This window comes from Physeter macrocephalus, chromosome 10 (genome assembly GCF_002837175.3).
Source record: "Physeter macrocephalus isolate SW-GA chromosome 10, ASM283717v5, whole genome shotgun sequence".
Taxonomy (NCBI): domain Eukaryota; kingdom Metazoa; phylum Chordata; class Mammalia; order Artiodactyla; family Physeteridae; genus Physeter; species Physeter macrocephalus.
In genome coordinates, this window is record NC_041223.1 from 50,673,166 (window position 1) to 50,694,234 (window position 21,069).

General features: G+C 38.2%; 1 protein-coding gene and 1 pseudogene across 1 annotated transcript in view; one reads left to right on the forward strand and one right to left on the reverse strand.

Moving 5' to 3' along the window:
* Positions 1-11,016, reverse strand: part of LOC102991323 (40S ribosomal protein S8-like) — a 26,472-nt pseudogene extending 15,456 nt beyond the window's left edge.
* The window catches only part of METTL24 (methyltransferase like 24), a 115,352-nt gene that overhangs the window by 76,892 nt on the left and 17,391 nt on the right, over positions 1-21,069 (forward strand). The window lies entirely within an intron of this gene.

The window sequence follows — 21,069 nt, forward strand, 5'->3', positions numbered from 1 at the left end:
ACTCTTTGACATAAATCACAGCAAGATCTTTTTTGACCCACCTCCTAGAGTAATGGAAATAAAAACAAAAATAAACAAATGGGACCTAATGAATAAAACCTTTTGCACAGAAAAGGAAACTATAAACAAGATGAAAAGAGAACCCTCAGAATGGGAGACAATATTTGTAAACAAATCAACGGACAAAGGATTAATCTATAAAATATATAAACAGCTCATGCAGCTCAATATTAAGAAAACAAACAACCCAATCAAACAATGGGCAGAAGACCTAAATAGACATTTCTCCAAAGAAGACATACAGATGTCCAAGAAGCACACAAAACGCTGCTCAACATCACTAATTATTAGAGAAATGCAAATCAAAACCACAATGAGGTATCACCTCACACTGGTTAGAGTGGGCATCATCAGAAAGTCTACAAACAACAAATGCTGGAGCGGGTGTGGAGAAAAGGGAATCCTCTTGCACTATTGGTGGGAATGTAAATTGATACATCCACTATGAAGAACAGTATGGAGGTTCCCTAAAAAATTAAAAACAGAATTACCATATGACCCAGCAATCCCACTCCTGGGCATATACCCAGAGAAAACCATAATTCCAAAAGACACAGGCACCCCAGTGTTCATTGCAGCACTATTTACAATAGCCAGGTCATGGAAGCAACCTAAATGCCCATCGACAGATGAATGGATAAAGAAGATGTGGTGCATATATACAATGGAATATTACTCAGCCGTAAAAAGGAATGAAATTGGGTCATTTGTAGAGACGTGGATGGACCTAGAGGCTGTCATACAGAATTAAGTAAGTCAGAAAGAGAAAAACAAATATCGTATATTAACACATATGTGTGGAATCTAGAAAAAATGAATTGGGAGATTGGGATTGACATATATACACTAATATGTATAAAATAGATAACTAATAAGAACCTGCTGTATAAAAAATAAAATAAAAAATTTAAAAATTATTTAAAAAATCCTGGAGTAAGGATGTCATAAAAGAAGGAATGATTAATTTGATTACATATAAATATAAAATTTCTGCATGGTAAAAATACCAAAAGCAAAATTAAAAGGCACATAACAAACTGAAAAAGTATTTACAACTCATTTCATAAGCAGAGAGCTAATTTCACTGGTATGTAAGAGCTTTAACCAATCAATAAGGAAAATATTAGCAACTTAATAGAAAATTTGATAAAGACTGAAAAAGTAGTTCACATAAAAGGAAATACAAATGGCTCATGAAAAAGTATTTAAACTTGCTCATAGTATGAGAAATGGGAATGAAACTACCCTTAGATACAATATTCTCAGGAATCAGATTATCAGAGATAAAGAGTGGCATGAACATAAATTGGTAGTCTTTATGGCAGGCCGTTTGGCAATATCTGTTACATTGCAGATGCAAATACCTTTTGATCCATCAATTCTACCTCTGTGAATTTGCCATACAATCATACTCCCATATATGTGAACTGATATATGAACAAGGTTATTATTATTATTTTTTGCCTCATTGTTTGTAATAGCAAAGGATAGGAAATAATCTACATGTTTACCATTGTGGAAGTGTTTAAGCAAATTATTTGACTTGTATTCAGAATACATAAAGAGCTGTACAACCAAAAATGAGACAAAAAACTCAGCTAAAAAATAGGCAAAAGATTTGAACAAACGTTTCACCAAAGAAGATATTACAGATGGCAAAGCATACATGAAAAGATACTCAATTTTGTTAATCAATAGGGAAATGAAAATTAAAGCCACAATGCAATACCACTTCACAAACACCAAGATGGCTAAAATTAAAAAGATTGATGATACTAAGTGATGATGAGGATGTAAAGTAACTGGAACCGTCAAACATTTCTGGTGGGAAGGCAACTTCTTTGGAAACGAGTTTGGCAATTTCTTACTACGTTCTTACATTTACCAATTGACCCTGCAAACCCAAGAATGTTGAAAACGTATGTCCACACAAAGACTTGTACTTGAATGTTCATAACAGCTTTATTCATTATCACCCCAACTGGAAACAACCCCTTTGTCCATCAACAGGTGAATGGTTAAGGAAGTTATGGTTTGAATATACCATATACAATATACCATATACCATTCCATCCATCTATGATGGAATAGCACTCAGCAGTAAAAAGGAACAAGTATAGTGATACATCAACATGAACAAATCTCACAGACTTCATATTGAATGAGGGAAGTCAGACACAAAAGATTACATGTTGTATGATTCTCTTTAGTGAAAAAGAAAAACTATCCTATAGTGATAGAAATCAGACCAATGGTTGCCTGAAGCATGTGGTGGTGAAATGGAGGAGATTTACTGAAACAGTCACAAGGGAATGTTCTGGGGTGTTGGTGATTACATGGGTGTATACGTATGTCAAAAGTCATCAACCTGTATACTTAAAATACATGAATTTTGTTGTATATAAATTATATCTCAATAAAGACAAATTGCAGAAGAATGTATGTAGATTTTTGTCATTCACATACTTGTTTTTATACATATGGAATCTCTCTGAAAATATATATGAGAAATTGGTGATACTAGTTGACTCCAGGGAGAAGAACTGAATGGATGAAGAAGGGACTCTACTTTCTATATCTTTTAATTTTACACCTTGTGAATATTTGAAAAATAAAAATATTTTCAATGCTTCTCCTCCAATTTCCTTTATTCTCTACTTCTGGTGTTCCCTTTAGATGTCTTTTGGAACCGTTCAGTCTTGAGAGGTTCCTCCTTGTCTCTCAGTTGCTTTTTCATATTTTAAAATCTCAGTCACTGGCCTACTTTTGGGTGAATTCTTCCGTGCTGGCTTCCAATTCTTTAATTTTCTTTTTAACTATGTCCAGTCTAGAGTTCATACCCTTTGTTGGTATTTTTAAGAATTACAATTATTGTACTTTTCACTTCCGAGATTTTTAACTGGTGTTTTGCCTGTCCATCCGTTCTTTCTTAGCTCTGCATGTTTTTATTTCAAAGTGTATTGCCACTACTTCTGTCTTTGTGAAAGTAAATATTATTCTTACTGATTGCTCTGAGTGCCCTAAACATACTTGTTTTAAACTTTTGTCAGACTGTTCAACAAAATTAATTTAATCTCGGAATGAAGTAATGTTCCAGTTATTGCTTTGGTTGGCTGTTTCTTATAATTTGATTTCTGTGTGTATTTTCGAGTTTCATTTGTTAGTTCATTTTCAGTGGAAGGTTTTTGGTTTGGTTTTGCTTTTTTCTTTCCTTTTTGGTTCCACCCTTCTCTGCCTAGTGATTTTATAATAGCCTTCAGGCCTGGTCTTAAGTAAGCATTTGGGCACTCCTGCTTCTTCCAGTGATACTGGGAATATTCAGTTACTGAACCATCTGGGGTCTGGCTCATTTGCTATCTGCAGAGGTGAGTCTCTCTTCTCTCACCTCCGTAGGCCAATGACTGGTTTTAAGCCATAGCCCCTTCAGTGGTTGTCAGCAGTTTATTTTGAGCTCCTTTCTGGGTCCAGGGTACTCCATTCCAGACCTTCTTGTTAATCAATGAATGTGGCTCAGCTGCTCTCTCATGGGAGCACCTTTAGTTCCTGTTCTCTGCAGGAGATGCACCCCCAGGACCACTGCTATACCTGCTTTATGTCGGGAACCTAGCATGTCCTGGCTTCAGTCTTGCTCACTGCTCTATGTTCTGGTCCATGGAGATGTTCATCTTGTTTTTGAGCCCTGCTTTGATCTTTTTGTCCCCTCCCTCATCACTCTCTTTTTCACTTTGTGTTTGGTACCGTGGGGATGTGCATCTTGCCTTCATACTTTTCTTTAAATTAATTCACCTTTCTTCCTTAGAGTTATTTGCAGAAATAATATCCATGGACTTATGAGTCAACTGTCCTGGCTGTTTTCCAATATACATTAAAAATACCTTACGTGAAAGATTTTGAAATCCTTGTTTATCTTGCCCTAAATCATATTCTATACCAATATTTCTCATATTTGCTGTGTATGTGAACCACCTGGGGAATCTAATGAAAATGTAGATGTTGATTTAGGAGGTTCACCGTGGGGCCCAAGACTCTGCATTTCTAGTAAGCTCCCAGGCAATGCTGATGCTGCTGGTTGGGGACCATACAATGGCTAGCAAGGTGTGTACCACAGTCTGAGAAGCATAGGAGCAGAGGATATTAATAGTAATTGTCGGTGCTGGGACCTGAACTTAAGTGGTGTCACCCCAGAGGCCCAGCACTGGGCCACTTTGTGCTCTCCTGATGTCCTCTGCCTCTAGCCTGAGTCCTTACCAAAGATGGAGTGAGGCACAGATGCTGTGCTGTGCTTCAGGTCATTTTTCTATTCATGTGCTAGCCTGTTGCACCAGCTTTGTGTACTAGACTTGTTGTTTTTCTGGGACATTTTTTTTCTCAGGAGGAAAACTCCTTTATAAAAATGTCCCCTGGTCATCTGCCACACCAGTGCAAGGCCCAGACATGCCTGAGTCCTGGATGACTAATGGCTTTACCCTGTAGCTGGAACTCTGCTTCTCAGATGTGTGCTTCCAACTAAACTGTGTGTGCCTCAAGATTAGAGACTCTTTATTGTATGGAGTCACATCCTGACTACCCAGTGAGGAGCTCAGGAAATATATGCTTGTCTACCTGAGTTTGTCCCTGGTACCTTTCTAAATAAAATGTGCAGGGTATCAAAGTTTGAATACTTCACGTTTTCCTACAACCTACCGTGGAATTAATCATCAGCAGCATGAGCATCCAGAGGCCTTAGTCACTGATATTTCAGAAGAACATTTGGGGAGAAAACTGCATGGAAACAAGATATGCTGTGATAAAGGTAGAAGTCCAGGTGATTCTTTTAGAGCCCAGTGGAATCTTCTATTTAGACTTGTTTACATTCCTTTTTCAAAGAGAGGTATGTATCTTTCTGTGTATTTGAAGGCAACTTAATCTCGCAGAATTGCTATTTAATCATGATGGTGCTGTGTTTCTGTGAAATAAGCCAGTGGCAATTTAAGAGTCATGAGTCATTCATGGTACTGAATTGCAATTTGAAATGCAGAGACATCTTTCTGTCTCCATCAATCTGCAGTGGACCCTAAGGACAAGCCATCTTGAGAACATGAGTCAAGCACTTGTGCACTCAACATTTAGGAAATGAGTTTTGGCTTTTCTTACCCTATTCACTCATCAGTAATGGTGAGATTTGCTGTGAAACAAAAAGTCTTGGCTCTTCTGAATAATTTTCAAACCATTCAGTGCCTCTGCATTGAGCTACAGTTTTTGTTTCCTTAGATGTGTCCTCCCCTTGGTTTCCCTTGTCCAAAAGCTATGACCGGAAAGGTTGTGTGTGAACAGTGCCCTGGAATCCAGAGACCCACTCCCACCTGTACAACCCAGGGCTTCTCGGATTTCAGTGTTAGAATTCAGAACACCAGAAAACAAACCAAAAATAACAGCAACAGGCCACCGTCAAAGCATCCAGTCTGCTAGGGAGATTGATTCAAATGTCAAGCCCAGGACCAACCTCAGAGATTCTGATTTAGCTAGTCTGGCATGAAGCTCAGGAACCTGCATGTTTAACCAACCCCACCCCACTCTGCCCCAGGTGATATGAACATCACCCTTTGAGGAGCCTCCCTGTGTAGAGAGGACTTTAGTGGCTCAGCCTTCTGTTTGCAAATCCCTCATCCCCTGCTGTGCATAAAACCCTTTAAACAGGAATGGAGTCCCGAGGCTGGCTGTCAGCTTCTGTAGCCTCACTCTCTGGCTCCTCACCAAGTCTCTGTGTCCTCTGTGCCTCAGTGTTCCCTATTAAAAGGTGAGCGATATGGATCCCTGCCATTTGAGAAGGTTGTACAGGCAAATAAACTCATGTTGGTGACAGTGATGAATGAAGAGTGTTCATGGAACCAGAATTGGAACTTTATTTTATAGAGCACTGTGACTGACTCTCACTCCTTTGAGATTTTCAAGGGGGTCCAGTATTATTACCAAAGAGGAAGATTTCGCAAATGGAGGAAATTAGGCTCCAGGAAGCTGGCATTTGTTTTTCTTCATCTCTGTGTATCAGGGCTGGGTGTATTTGTCTGAGAATCTTGCTTTTTGACAAACTTTGGGGAATGAGAGCCAAGTGAATCCTGAGGGAGCAGAGGGGGGCTCTAAGCTCTCCAGGTGCCTCTAAAGGTTTCCTTTTTTGTGACTTTCTTTCCTAAAGGAGACGGTGGGCCGATAGAGGGATGCTATGTTCAGTGCTACACAGCTCAGATTCACTGGGTCAGGCAGCTCTGCAAGTTCCTTTATGTGTGTTAAAAAATGCTTAATGCCTTTTGACATTAAGAGCCCCAAGAACTTGCTATCATATTAGCGAATCCTCTGAGGGAGAGATTCCTGAACAAATCTGTGAGGTCACGCCTAGGCCGGCTGTTTCTGCCTCGGGAGCTCAGCCATGCCAGCTTCTGGGGTGCCCATGCATAATAAACCACCCACAGAGCAGGCTCCAAGTGCATGGGGAAAGGTGGTCGCAGTTTCACTTGGAGGTAAAACCTGATTTATTTTTCAGCCATGAAAATATTAGAAAAGGAAGATGTCATTTGCCACTTTTTAGTTAAAAATATAAGGACCTTTTAAAAAACACAAATTTCCTAGCATGGAGAGGCATTCAACAGTTTTGCAATTAAAATGATAATGAAACATTTCTCATAAGAACTTCTCTTTAAAATCAGTGTGATGGGTTCACAGCACACCATTAGAAGGAATTATGTAAAGCAGCCTCTCTGTTCCAAGTTTTAAGATCTAATTTATTCCAGATTCTGCGGGAAAAATCGTTCATGTGACAAGCCTGCTAACAGATGTCAATTTAGTTTTATAGCACATGCCTGCACTTCAGAGTCAGAAAATGGAGATTATTCTTTTCGCCTGCTGTTTATTATATGACACAGCTTCATAACACTATGCCCTGGAGGACAGCCAATTAATAACCTATGTGCAAGCAACTTATCACCCGCTTTCGTCTTCTGCAGTGTTGAGTGTAAGCTTTATTTCACATTACCCTTTCGGATTAAGAGAGGTGCTGGAAAAAGCAAAGGTGACAGAAAATGGATTTTTCTGTTTTAATGTCATGTAGGTCAGAGGACAGATTATACTGTAGTGAAGAGAAATAAGAGAAAAAATAGGAATTATTCAACTAGATAGAACTGAATCTATATAAAAACGTTTTTGTGGTGTTGGTTGGTAAAACAAAGTAATTCTATATGAAAGATATTACGTCAAACCAACCGTAACAAGAACTGTCCACTTCTTCACATTCACAGGGCCCATTTCTCAGTGTTCACATGGTATAGTAATTATTGGTTTATATGTTACATTTCTGTTCACATTCCCATCTGTCCAGTCCATCCATCCATTTATCCATTCCTCCATCCATCTATCCGTCTAATAAATATTTATTAAGCATCTTCTATATGCAAGGACCTGTGCTTCAATAATAAAGATGTAGGGGCAAACAAATCTCTTTTTAACTGAAAAAATTTAAAATTGTGGTAAAATACACATAACAGAAAATTTACTATCTTAACTTTTTAAGTGTGGTTCAGTAATGCTATGTACGTTCACATTGTTGGGAATCTCTAGAACATTTTCATCCTGCAAAACTGAAACTCTGTACTCATTAAACACCAATTCCCCTCTTGCCCCAGCCCTTGGCAACCACCATTCTTTCTGTTTCAATGAATTTGACTATGCTAGGTGCCTCATATAAATAGAATCATACACTATTTGTCTTTTTGTGACTTATTTCACTTAGCATAATGTCCTCAAGATTCATCCATGTTGTAGCATGTGACAGGATGTCCTTTCTTTTTAAAGCTGAATAATATTCCCATGTACGTATATACCACAATTTTGTTTATCCATTTATCTGTCAGCGGACAATTGGGTTGCTTCCACCTCTTGCCAATTGTGAGTAATGCTCACAAACGGTGTGCAAATATCTTTTCAAAACCCTGCCTCTAGTTCTTTTGGGTATATACCCAGAAATGGAATTGGTGGATCCTATGGTAATTCTATTTTTAATTTTTTTGAGAAACTGCCATACAGTTTTTCATAGTGGCTGCACCACTTCACATTTCTACAAACCAGTGTCTTAAGATTTAACACATTTCTAAAAAGGCAGAAATGTGAATCTGTAATGAGTGCTACAGAGAAGTGCAATGTACTATGGGGAGTGTTTAACAGAGAAATCCAATCTAATATGCCATTTATTTTTGTATTCCCGATGCCTAGTCGATAGTGGGCACTCGGTAAGTGTTCGGTGGGTGGGAGAGTAGGCCATGGAGACCTTTTTCCTTTGTTTCCTTCCTGCTATGCAGCTGCCTTCTGTTCTGCAGGAATGGTAATGGAGGTCAGCTAGAGCATTTGTTAATAGATTACTAGCTTTTCCTTGGTTGCCTCTACGGCTCTTTGGCAAGATTATGGAAAACATTTTCCCAGTAATGTTCTTTTTCTTATTCTGTATCTTGTCTAATATTTAGAGATGTTGAGGTGTTTCCACCAGATATGTCCCTGCCTCTTCTTTGGGGGAGAAAAAAGAAAGCTGCCTGAGTATGTACGATGACAGTGTAATGATGTTAGGGAGTTGTGGGGGTATTCAGGGAGAAAATGTTCTTTCTATTCTTAGAACACTGCCTCTATTCCCTAGAAAATTTTGTTCTATCAAGATAGCAAAAGGGCCTCTCGCTCATTTTCTCATTCCAGTAACATTTTTCTCAATCCTGTGCTATTTATAGATACTTTCAGTTGAAATTTCATTTTTGAGATTTTTCAAGGGATTGTCTGATATTTAAGATATATAGGCATATTTGGAGACTTAAACTTCTTGATCCTGGTTTTACAAAAGGAATCTGTTTATCTGATCCCCAAACCAACGAAAGACATGTTTATTATTCTGCCCAGTTTTTAATTTTGTTAGCAATTGAGGCAAAGGAAGAGGCTGGCTACAAAAATACTTGGCACAGCTCTTTCCTTAGAAACTTAGATTGGTTTTGCTGTTTGCTATGGCATTATTATTCTGATGGGCTAGAGAGATCCAGTTATCTGTCTGAAATGAGTCCTGAGGGTTTCTCACAGTTGCCCTGCTCATGGTATTGGCAGAGGAAAACAAATGTTGATGACATTTTCCGAATGCTGTTTTGGGGGCAGGTGGGAGTATGGGGCCAGGTTGCCCAGTGGAGGGGTCACTGGCTTTCAGCCAAAAGGTCTCTAATGCTGCCTTTCCCTCCTGCTAGTTGTGTGAAAAGCACAGGCAAATTAAGCCCTCTGAGCCATGCTTTATTTTTCTGTAAAATGGGGATGATAATACCTTTTGTGTGAGATTGTTAGGACTAAAGACAAAAGGTCTGTAAAGAACCTAGCACACAGTGCCTGGGCTGTTGATCCCAAGATGGCAGCTGTTTATTTAATAGTTACTGGGTTGAATTGATTTGAATTGTTTTAGGCCAATATTCAAGTACTTGGAATGGAATATTACGGTGTAGACCATTTGGTGTATTTCATTGTTCTTCTGCTTTCTTAGTGATAGTGGGGTGTTTCCGATAGGTCAGCCATTTACTCTAGAAAACGTTAGAGAGTCAGTATCCTGGATTGGATTTTGGAAGTGCTTAGAACAGCAGCAGTGTGAATCTGATGTCCAGACATCCCTTCAATGTCCCTGGGTTCAATCTTTCTGCAGTGACAGTAATAAATATAGTTGGTGTGCATTTCAAATAGTTCACCTGCTTCATGGCATTGGTAGAAATCTTGTAATTCAGTCATTTTTTCCCATGCCCATATCTTGGGTATAAGCCCCACAGGCTTATTGAATATACCGTTGTAGAATCATTTGGGTGGTGAGTATTGATGTCTTCGAAGGTATTTTATATAGTAATAACTCTTTAATACTTGCCACTACATTTGCCTTATGACATTGAATCTCCTCTAGGTTGATCTTTCTCTGAACTGTTAGATAATTTTGACTCTTTTTGGAGACACATCAGGTATAGCACCAACTGTCGGCTGAACTAAGTGCTCAAGAATATTCTGAATAACTAAATTTTCTGACTAAATGAAAGAGGTGCTGTTGCCCACCTCTGTCTTTATTGTTCCTCTACTGTGCTACTTACTGTGTTAAGTATAAACACCTCATCTGATGATGTGCAAGATCTCAATTCAGTTTCCAACTTCTTTATTTTCCACCACTTTTCTACAGATATTCTATGCTCTAACCTAACTAGACAATTTTATTTCCAACTTGCCAAAACTTCCTCACCCCATATAACTTCAGTCACAATTCATTTTGTCACTAATATTTTCTCTGTATCTGAACAAGTCAGAATGTCACTCACCTTTCAAGGCCTGTTTCAAATGCTGTCTCATCCACAAAGCTGTTCTTAAAAACATTTATTTTAGTGGTTTTTAATGATATAAATCGCATATGTTCATTGTAGAAAATTTAGATAATAGAGAACACAGAAAGTAAAAAGATGAAAATTAAAATCACCTTTAATTCTACCTCTAAGATAACTACTATTAATACATATAGTTACTGCTTTCAGATTATTCTCCGTATAGTAAATATATTTTAACAAAATTAAAATGGGATCATACTGTATATGCTATTTTATAATCTCTTTTGTTATTGACTATTTTTTTTAGAGCAGTTTTATGTTCACAATAAAATTGAGCAGAAGGTACAGAGATTTCCAGTATACTCCCTGCCCCCACCACACGCAGAGCTCCCATTATCAACGTTCCCCACTAGAGTGGTACATAGTTTATGTTCTGATTCAGTCTTGGTGCTGTACGTTCTATGGGTTTGGACAAATGTGTGATGACATGTATCATTATTATGCTATCATGCAGAGTAGTTCCACTACCCTAAAAATCCTCTGTTTCTACCTCTTCATCTCTCCCGTTGCCCCCTTGCCCCAAACTGCTGGCAACCGCTGATCGTTTTACTGTCTCCATAGTTTTGCCTTTTCCAGAATGTCATACAGTTGGAATCATACAGTATGTAGCCTTTTCAGATTGACTTATTTCACTTAGAAATATGCATTTAAGTTTCTTTCATGTCTTTTCATGGCTCGATAGCTCTTTTTATTCTTTTTTTTTTTCAGTGTTGAATAGTATTCCATTATCGGGATGTATCACAGTTTGTCTATTCACCTACTGAAGGACATCTTGATTGCTTCCAAGTTTTGGCAATGATAAATGCAGCTGCTATAAATATCCATTTGCTGTTTTTTGTGTGGAAATGTTTTCAACTCCTTTGGATCTTATAAAAAGAGTATGTTTAATATTGTATGAAACTGCAAAACTGTCTTCTAAAGTGGCTGTACCAGACCATTATGTATTCCTACTATAGCAGTGAATGAGAGTTCCTGTTGTTCCACATCCTTGCCAGCATTTAGTGTCAGTGTTACAAATTTTGGTCATTCTAATAGGTGCATAGTGGTATCTCATTGCTGTTTTAAGTTGCATTTGCCTGATGACTGACATATGATGTGGAACATTTTTTCATATACTCAGTTGCCATATGTGTGTCTTCTTTGGTGAGATGTGTGTTAAGGTCTTTGTCTAATTTTTAATCTGGTTGTTTGTTTTCTTATTGCTGAATTCAAAGAGTTTTTTCTCTGTTTTTGGGTGTATCCTTTGCAAATATTTTTCCCAGTCTGTCACTTATCTTTTTCTCTTGACATTTTCTTTCACAGAGCAGAAGTTTTTAGTTTTAATGAAGTCCAGTTTATCTTGTTTATTTCATGGATCATGTCTCTTGTGTGGTATCTAAGAAATCATTGTTAAATCCAGGGTCATCTAGATGTTCTCCTATGTTATCTTCTAGGAGTTTTATAGTTTTGTATTTTACATTTAGGTCTGTTATCCATTTTGAGTTAATTTTTGTAAAGGGTGTAAAGTCTGGGTCTAGATTCTTTTTTTTTTTTTTTTGTAGGGGATGTCCAGTTTTTCTAGCACCATTTGTTGAAAGACTGTTTTTCTTCCAATGCTGTCCTTCGCTCCTTTGTTAAAGATCAGTTGACTATATTTATGAGGGTCTATTTCTGGGCTACCTATTCTGTTCCATTTATCTATTTGTCTATACTTTTGTCAGTACCACAGTGTTTTGATTACCATAGCTTTATAGTAAGTCTTAAAGTCAGTTAGTGTTAGTCTTCCAACTTTGTTCTTCTCAATCAATATTGCATTGGTGATTCTTGGTTTTTTCCGCTCCATATAAACTTCCGGATCAATTTGTTGACAAAAGAAGTTGCTGGGATTTTGGTTAGGATTACATTGAATCTATAGATCAAATAGGGAAGAACTGACACCTTGAAAATATTGAGTCTTCCAAACCGTGAACGTGGAATATCTCTCCGTTTATTTAGTTCCTATTGGATTTTATTCATCAGAGTTTTGTGATTTTCCTCATATAGATCTTGTACATATTTTGTTGGATTTATATATATTTAAATATATATAATATAAATATATACTAATATATAAATATATATTATATATCAATGTATATATTAATATAAAACATATATTTATATGTTATATATTTATAAATACAACAAATATTTATATATAAATAAAAATATATATTAATATATAAATTTATATATTAAACATATATATTTATATATAAATATAATATAATACATATATAATATATAAATATATAATAGTATATTTATCCATACAATTGCATTCTCTTTGACTATTTACAAACATGCTGTAGAACTATATTTTGCTAATACATAAAGATATCTGAGATAAATGTTAAAGGCCCAAAACAAAGAGCCAAATAGTATGTCACCCACTATTTGAATAAAAGTGAAGAGTTTTACATATGTATGTGTGTGTACTTTATTTTTTAATATTTTAATAAATTTATTTATTTTATTTACTTATTATTTTTGGCTGTGTTGGGTCTTCATTGCTGCCTACAGGCTTTCTCTAGTTGCGGCGAGCCGGGGCTACTCTTCGTTGTGGTGCGCAAGCTTCTCATTGCAGTGGCTTCTCTGGCTGCACAGCACAGGCTCTAGGCACGCGGGCTTCAGTAGTTGCGGCTTGCAGGCTTCAATAGTTGTCGCTCGTGGGCTTCAATAGTTGTGGCTCGCGGGCTCTAGAGTGCAGGCTCAGTAGATGTGGTGCGCTGGCTTAGTTGCTCTGCGGCATGTGGGATCTTCCCAGACCAGGGCTCGAACCCGTGTTCCCTGTATTGGCAGGCGGATTCTAAACTACTGCACCACCAGGGAAGCCCGGTGTGTGTGTACTTTAAAATAGTCTTGTCTTTGGGTTAAAGTACTGGGGATTCTGGGGTGAGAGAAAGACATTTCATTGTCCTTTTGAAGGGAACTTTTTTTTTTTTACCGTGTGTATTTTATACTTTTTCTATAACCTATAATGAAATACATGTTTGCGATGTAAATTTTAAGAGCTGCATATATTCTGATTAATAGGTGTATCAGAGTTTATTTAACCACTCCCAAAATGTTAGGCATGTAGATTATTTCCAGTTTTTAACTACTATAAACTGTGCAGTGTTAAGGCTTTTCATACACGTTGCTAAATTACCCTCAAGAGAATTAGTACCATTTTACTTTATGGGGATTCTTACAGTGAATGTGATTGCTTACCTCTTTGAGTTTCCCTAAAGGTTTGTTTGCATGTCTTTTATAGAATGTAGCTAGTTCCTTGTATCATAATTACCTGGATACTTAGTGTATCTTTGTGATACACTATGTTTCTCTGTGATACACTCTGAAATTTCTGAGATAGTGACTCTATCATAGTCACCTTTTCTCCACTGCAGCACACAACATAGTGCCTGGCCCATGTGAAATATGTAACAAATAAGCACAGGTGCAGTGAAATGAGTTAGCTTCACACTGTTAGTGAACATCTTTCTAAAATGATGGTAGTGAAACTTCAGCTGGGTGAGCATCTTGAGCTCATAACCCCCTTTATAGGCTATGATACTCATTGTGGAATATCGTGAAATACCAATATCTGTAATTTAATGATTTGACCTAGGAATAATTTCACCAGGAGAAGACGTAACTCTTTATATGTATGTAATATAAACTCAGAACAAAGGCCATGTGTAACCAAGCTGTAGGCCTAAGCAGGATTAACTACTTCAGCCAATTAATAATTGGTTGCCACCTTCCATTCATTTTCCTTCTATTGGCCCTTGGTGGCAGACAATTAGCAGACAGTATGAAGGCTTAAGAAACACTGATGATTTTTGTCATGTGGGAAATTACCTTGATGCAATGTAGCCTTCAAATATATTACCAGGTAAACTATCCCATGGGTTATGCATCACAAATTAAGATGCTTTAATCACATAGTTTATTGAATCAATTAAAAACACACAGTGAGAAGTAAGGGGAAAGAGATGGAGTAGGTTTATGTACTTAGGTTTGGGTGCAAGTGAGGTAGAAGGACCACACTGCATGAGTCTTTCAGTTGGTCAGTCTCCGCCTCCTCCCCACCCCCACTTCTCCCCCTGCAACCCTTCCTCTCTCATCAGCCTTCCTGCTGATGGTGTGGTTACAAGGAACAGACCTGAGGTTTGGAGCAAGAAAGCTCAATTAGAGAGATACAGGGACAAGTGTGTCTGGCCACAATGGTAAGCTCACCAACTAGTCTATGAGCAGCTATGGATTTTATCTGGCGGACTCTCTGCGGAGCTAGAACGGGTGTAACCAATGGGTGACCAATTTAAGACTTCATAAATATTAAGTGTCTCATACATCATGTATGTGTAATGTTTAGTGACAATTTTAATACTTCATGTATATTTAATGTTTAGTGACAATTTTAGTGCTTACCCAGCATTTCTATCTCTTTCTATGTTCAGCACATCTATGTATTTTATTTATGCCTAATGTCTCATAAGTTACTTATCTGTACTTAGCATATCTTACAAGTTTCACCTATCCCATTTGATTTCTCATTTTCTGTAGCAGAATTGCATATTCTCAAATAAAACAGTTTAAAACTTAAAACTGATAAAATTGTGTTGATTAAGTTTGTTAATCCACTTCAGCATTTACATGTTCAAACATCCATATCCAGTGTTCCATAGAAGCCTGAGACAGTCATTAATAGGCCCTAGTTAATAAAAAAATAGAGTGAGCAAAGTGAGGTATTTGACAATCCTGTAAAGTCACTCTGAACTTTACTCTTGTGGTACAGAAATTAGCTGTAGAAGATAGAACTGGGTATGTACTTATCTTAGGACCTTCCCTGGAAATTGTTTTCTTTTTTTTTTTTTAAGATTTGTTTGATGTGGACCATTTTAAAAAAGTCTTTATTAAATTTATTACAATATTGCTTCTGTTTTATGTTTTGGGTTTTTGGCCGTGAGGCATGTGGGATCTTAGCTCCCCAACCAGGGATCGAACCCACACCCTTGCATTAGAAGGTGAAGTCTTAACCACTGGACTGTTTTCATTTTTTAAAAACAAGATTTCTTATATGAATTTGTTCTTTTATCATTCAACTCCCTTAAAATTGATCTGCAGAAAACGTTATTTTGGCATATTTTTAAGCCCCATTTGCGCAAGACAGTGCTTTATGACAAGTAGAAATTTTTCTCCTGTGGTTAGATTCTGGTTAATTGAGATTTTGCTGTTCAGCTGATGGCTATCATTTCAGAGATGGTTGTACTGGAAGATATGTGTTTGAGGTACAAAGTCTCTGTTTTAGGTACAGGACAGTCAGGATCTTAAAATTTCATAGAAAATTGAACTTGCCAAATCACAAAGTCCCCCTCTTTAGCCATTGGTCTCAGTTTCTTCCCTAATCTAGGTTTTAACACAAGTGTTTCAAAGAGGAAAGTAAAGAGTTAAACTTTAACTTCATCTAGTTTTCCTGTAAAAAGTGATAATGTGTGGAGAAGCCAAAAGCATGACCACGGGCTTCGCTGGTGGCGCGGTGGTTAAGAATCCGCCTGCCAATGCAGGGGACACGGGTTCGAGCCCTGGTCTGGGAAGATCCCATATGCCGCGGAGCAACTAAGCCCGTGCGCCACAACTACTGAGCCTGCGCTCTAGAGACCGTGAGCCACAACTACTGAGCCAGTGTGCCGCAACTACCGAAGCCTCTGCACCTAGAGCCCATGCTCCACAACAAGAGAAGCCGCTGCAATGAGAAGCTCGCGCACCACAACAAAGAGTAGCCCCCGCTCGCCGCAACTAGAGAAAACCCACGGGCAGCAACGATGACCCAACGCAGCCAAACATAAATAAATAAATTAAAAAAAAAAAAAAAGCATGAGCAAGGGACATAAACAGAAGGAATATTCTACCCACTGGAGAGTCTGGTCTCAGAATGCCCTTTGTTCATTTAACAGCACAGGGAACCAGAAATGAAAGACCCAGCACACTCAGTGAAAGAATTACTTAGGGCTCAGAGAGTTACAGGAAGTAGAGGGACAGGGATTTGGCCAGCAGTGTGGTTTTTACATAAAACAGACATGTGCTAATGTCATGGATGGCACTTTCTATAAGCTTCCCCATGGCACTTACTCGAACTTTTCTCCCTCATGGTTGGGCCTATAACAGACAAAAGCTGAAGAACATTTGTCATGTACAGAAAACCAAATATCATTCTTTTTGCTTCTTACACGTTGTTATCAAGGGTATTCTTTCATTAATGTTTAGGGGAAAGTCAGAATAATTTTGCATGCTTTAGTTCAGACCAGAATATTCCTATTTATATTTTTTGACATGCTCAGATAAGTGTGTTTAATTGAGGCAAATTCACTTACGTATAAGACTCCACATTCAGTAATCAAAATGAAGAATAAGATATTGTTGATAAGAAAATCTCCTATCCCAGTAGAAGAATGTTAATGTATTGGAACAGCAAGAGATATTAAAGGAACTTTGGCTTTATATGACATTTTCCTGACAAAGATTCCTGTACTGTAACTTAAAGTGCACTTTTTGAGGGGCCTTTCCATTTAGAGTAGATTTAACAATCATAGGTATAATATAGGGTAGAAATTTCCAAGATATTATTGAATAGCAAAGAATAAATGAATCCTGTTCCCTAGGCAACCACATGGAGGGGTATAACATCCCTCATGCTCCTGAAATGAAGTTTAAAGTTGCTACTATTTTTGGTTTTGGCTTCCCCTGAAAATGGTTTTTATGCCTTGAAAACTTTTTTATATATATAATGAAGTTTGAGCCCTTTCCAACTCTTCTCTCTACAACATTAGTCTTGAATATAACAGCCTCTCCATCCTTTGATCTCAGCATGTGTGGCTGCCCTGGAAATCAGATCAGATTGGTGATGGAAACTAGTATCATGAGAAGTGAGGGTAGAGCAGAGACATTTCCAGCCATTCAGCAGGCTTTCATAATTTCAGGAAGAAAAGTACTCTGGGGTTTTCTGATGCACTCAATCTTTTATGTCTTTTTGTTTTTGTTTCTTTTTTTTAGCTAATATGTTATAGGACACTCAGCTTTTAGGGGAAAAGCATTTTAATGATGGGATGGATGCATTTCTGATGTTTTCAGTAGTTTTTTTTTTGTGAGTGCCCAGTGCCATCTCTTTGGGCTTTTCGTCTCCTATGTGATTCTCCCAATATTGACATCCTTTCTCATCTGTCACTCTTCTCTCAGTCTTTTCCCTCCTTGCTCTCTTGCCTTAATGCTATTTGTTTTTTAATGATTTCTTTCTACCAGACCAAAAGTGTATACACTGAGCGATTGTGATCTTCTGAGCACTGACCCTCTGAAGAAGGTACACTGAGAAATCCCTGCAGATGTGCCTGATGTGGGCAACCTTTCAGAAATGCAGGGTCTGGTTGCTGACACTATCTCTTCCGTCTTGGGGCTGGTGGGGTCTAAAGACCCAGAAAGTCCAAGGGACTTCAGGAATGCCCTCCAATAAAAATATCTCTTAAGTACATTCTGCTGGTTAGATTCATTTGAGTTAATTAGCTAATCTTTTATTTTTTTTCTGTTTTAATATTTATTTATCTTGTTTATCTTTTTGGCTGTGTCAGGTCTTAGTTGTGGCACGTGGGGTCTTCGTTGCGGCATGCGGGCTTCTCTCTAATTGTGGCGTGCGGGTTTTTCTCTCTCTAGTTGTGGTTCATGGGTTCCAGAGCGTGTGGGCTCTGTAGTTTGCAGCACGTGGGCTCTCTAGTTGAGACGCACGTGGTGCAAAGGCTTAGTTGCCCTGCAGCATGTGGGATCTTAGTTCCCCAACCAGGGATCGAACCCGGGTCCCATGCATTGGAAGGCAGATTCTTTACTGGACCACCAGCGAAGTCCCAATTAGCTAATCTTTTAAAAAGCCATCTCTCTCTGGAAGATTGAGCTTATTCTTGCCTGGACATCAGCTACTTAAATCTTAGGACCTCATTTGTTTCTCAGGTAGGTGTCTCATAACACTTGGCTGAGGGAGTGGAAGTTGACCGAGATGGAAAAGTAGGAAATTTTTGTGTCTGGCTTGATGAACATTTTGTAGTAAAGAGCTTTATCCAGCCAGAGGGCATCTGAGAGTGAATGCCGTGGGTGTGAAGTCACAGGACACCGGTGAGAGAGGAAGGCAGAAGGAGGGCAGGAAGGAGAAATACTTAGGTATAGATTTCCTTCTTGGTCATTTCGATTGTGGCTGTGGAAGTGCCCAACAGCAGTTTCTTAGCATGCTTTCCTTGTGCAGGGCAGCCATAGGTTGTTAATGCTTGTTATGTACTAAGCACTCTGAAATATTTCATATTCCATGCCACAGATAAAGAAGAGAGCCTGGATTTTTGTTGTTGTTTTTTACTTTTGCTGGATACTGTTGAACACTTTTTAGGTGTTCAGTAAACACTTTTTGAGGCTCTCCTGTAAATCAGGAACTCAACCAATGAAGGGCAGCAATGATGAGGGTCCTTTCCCTCAAAGACATCATGGTCTGTAGGGGGAGACAAACATTTGTGCAAAAATTATCCTGAAATGTAGTAAGTGCTAATGCAAGAGAAGCAGAAGAGGAGATGTATAGCTCCTTTTAGTTGGGGGGTCAGGGAGATATCACAGAAGAGGTGATACTTCAGCTGGCTCTTAGAAGTGGAATGGGAGGTTGTCAGAGGTAGGAGTGAGGGGAAATAGTAAGTGCAGGGGTGGAGACTTGAGAAGGAGAATCGTGAATTGCAAAAAGGTAAAAAATTCAGAGTGGTTTGCACAAAAAGTGATCTGTGGAGAGAGAAAGGACATGAGGCAAAAAAAGAAGGTTAAGTCCAGGCTGTGAGGGCCCTAGTGAGCCCTGTAAAGGAGTTTGGATTTCATTTTGTAGCTACAGGGAGCTAGCAGAGGCCCTGAAACCGGGGACTTAAATACAGTAGGCCCCCACATACGAACCTCCAAGTAGAGAACTTTCAAAGATGCAAACGTGTGTTCACATGTCCAGTCACATAAGTTCACATGTTCACATGTCTGGCATACACTGTCACGTTCGTGCATCCTCTACAAGTGGTTGTGCTTTTGTGTACTTTACTGTACAGTACCACATGGAGTACAGTAGTACAGTGTCCTTATTTCAAGCCCAGGATGTCCGGAAGCAAGCATAAAAGCAGTGGTAATGTAGCTGGTACTGCTAAGAAGCGCCAAGAGATAACGATGGAAACAAAAGTGGACGAAGAAGAAGTAACTGAAGAACTGAAGAGATTCATGACACAGGAATTGGCAAGGGGATTTTCTTTAGTTGAGGAGGCTCTGTTAGTTTTTGAGGCACAGGACCCAAACGTAGAACGGTACATGAAGGTTGCAGCGGCCGTTCAGAATGCAATCCAGTGCTACAGTGTCATCTATGATGAGAAGAAAAGAGCTACTACCCAGACATCGCTGGATCATTTTATTAAGAGGGTAGATAGAATTGAATCCAGCAAGGAACCAGAACCTGTGCAGTCAACGTCAGGCGTGAGTGAAACTGCAGCTTGCCCTCTGTCTCCTATTGCTGACGATTCTTCAGCTCTACCATCTCCCACCTCCTCCCCCTCCTCCAGCCAGTAACTCTTCTTGCCTGTTCACTCAGTGCCAGCCCCTGTATGCCAGCTGTTGTACTGTACTACTGTACTTTTCAAGGTACTGTACTGTAAGATTAAAATTGTTTTTTTTATTTTTTGTGTCTTTTTTTTTACATATTATTTATGTGAAAAGTATTATAAACCTACTACAGTACAGTATTGTATAGCTGATTGTGTTAGTTGGGTACCTAGGCTAACGTTGTTGGACTTAGAAACAAATGGGACTTACGAACGTGCTCTTGGAACGGAACTCGTTCATGTGTAGGGGACTTACTGTAATTAGGTTTAAAATTAGGTAGATAATTCTGGAAACATTGTGGAAGGTGGACAATTCAAGGCTGTGAACTCTTGAGAGAAGGCATAGTTCATTAGAAATACTGGGCAAGCAAGTACTAAAAAGATTGATAAGAGCCAGTGTTGGTGAAGGTGATATCAGTCAGCCTTGGCATTTTAGCAATAGCTATCACATCTATCAATCTCTACCAAAATTTAAAATGTGGGCAGGAATAAGGAACTTTTACTTTTTGTTTTATACATTTCTGTCCCAGTTGCATTTTTATAACCGTTTTAATAAAACATTTATTTTTGAAAAAAAAGTCAAATCCTACTGCAATAAAAAATTAAAGCTACAGCACGAAACATTTTAAAACTCTATTTAAGAATTCATTTTAAAAGAAATATTCATTACTAAAACATTTAAAGTTGCTCTGGGGCTTGCTATAAACAAATTTGAACTGGGTTTTTATCTATGAAGAAAATAGAAATAAGTCACATTGCCCACAAATAATGAAAGCTGCTTTTGCACTATCAACAATTTATTATTTTCCTCCAGGGATCTGGTTAATCCAAATTGTATATAACTAAAAATAAATATTTGATATTTAGCTATGAAGTGGACATGTCTAACTGCTTTTGAATGTGGGTAGTGAAATTACCCCATAGATAACTGAGAATTGACTTATAAAAAAATATAGGCTATATAG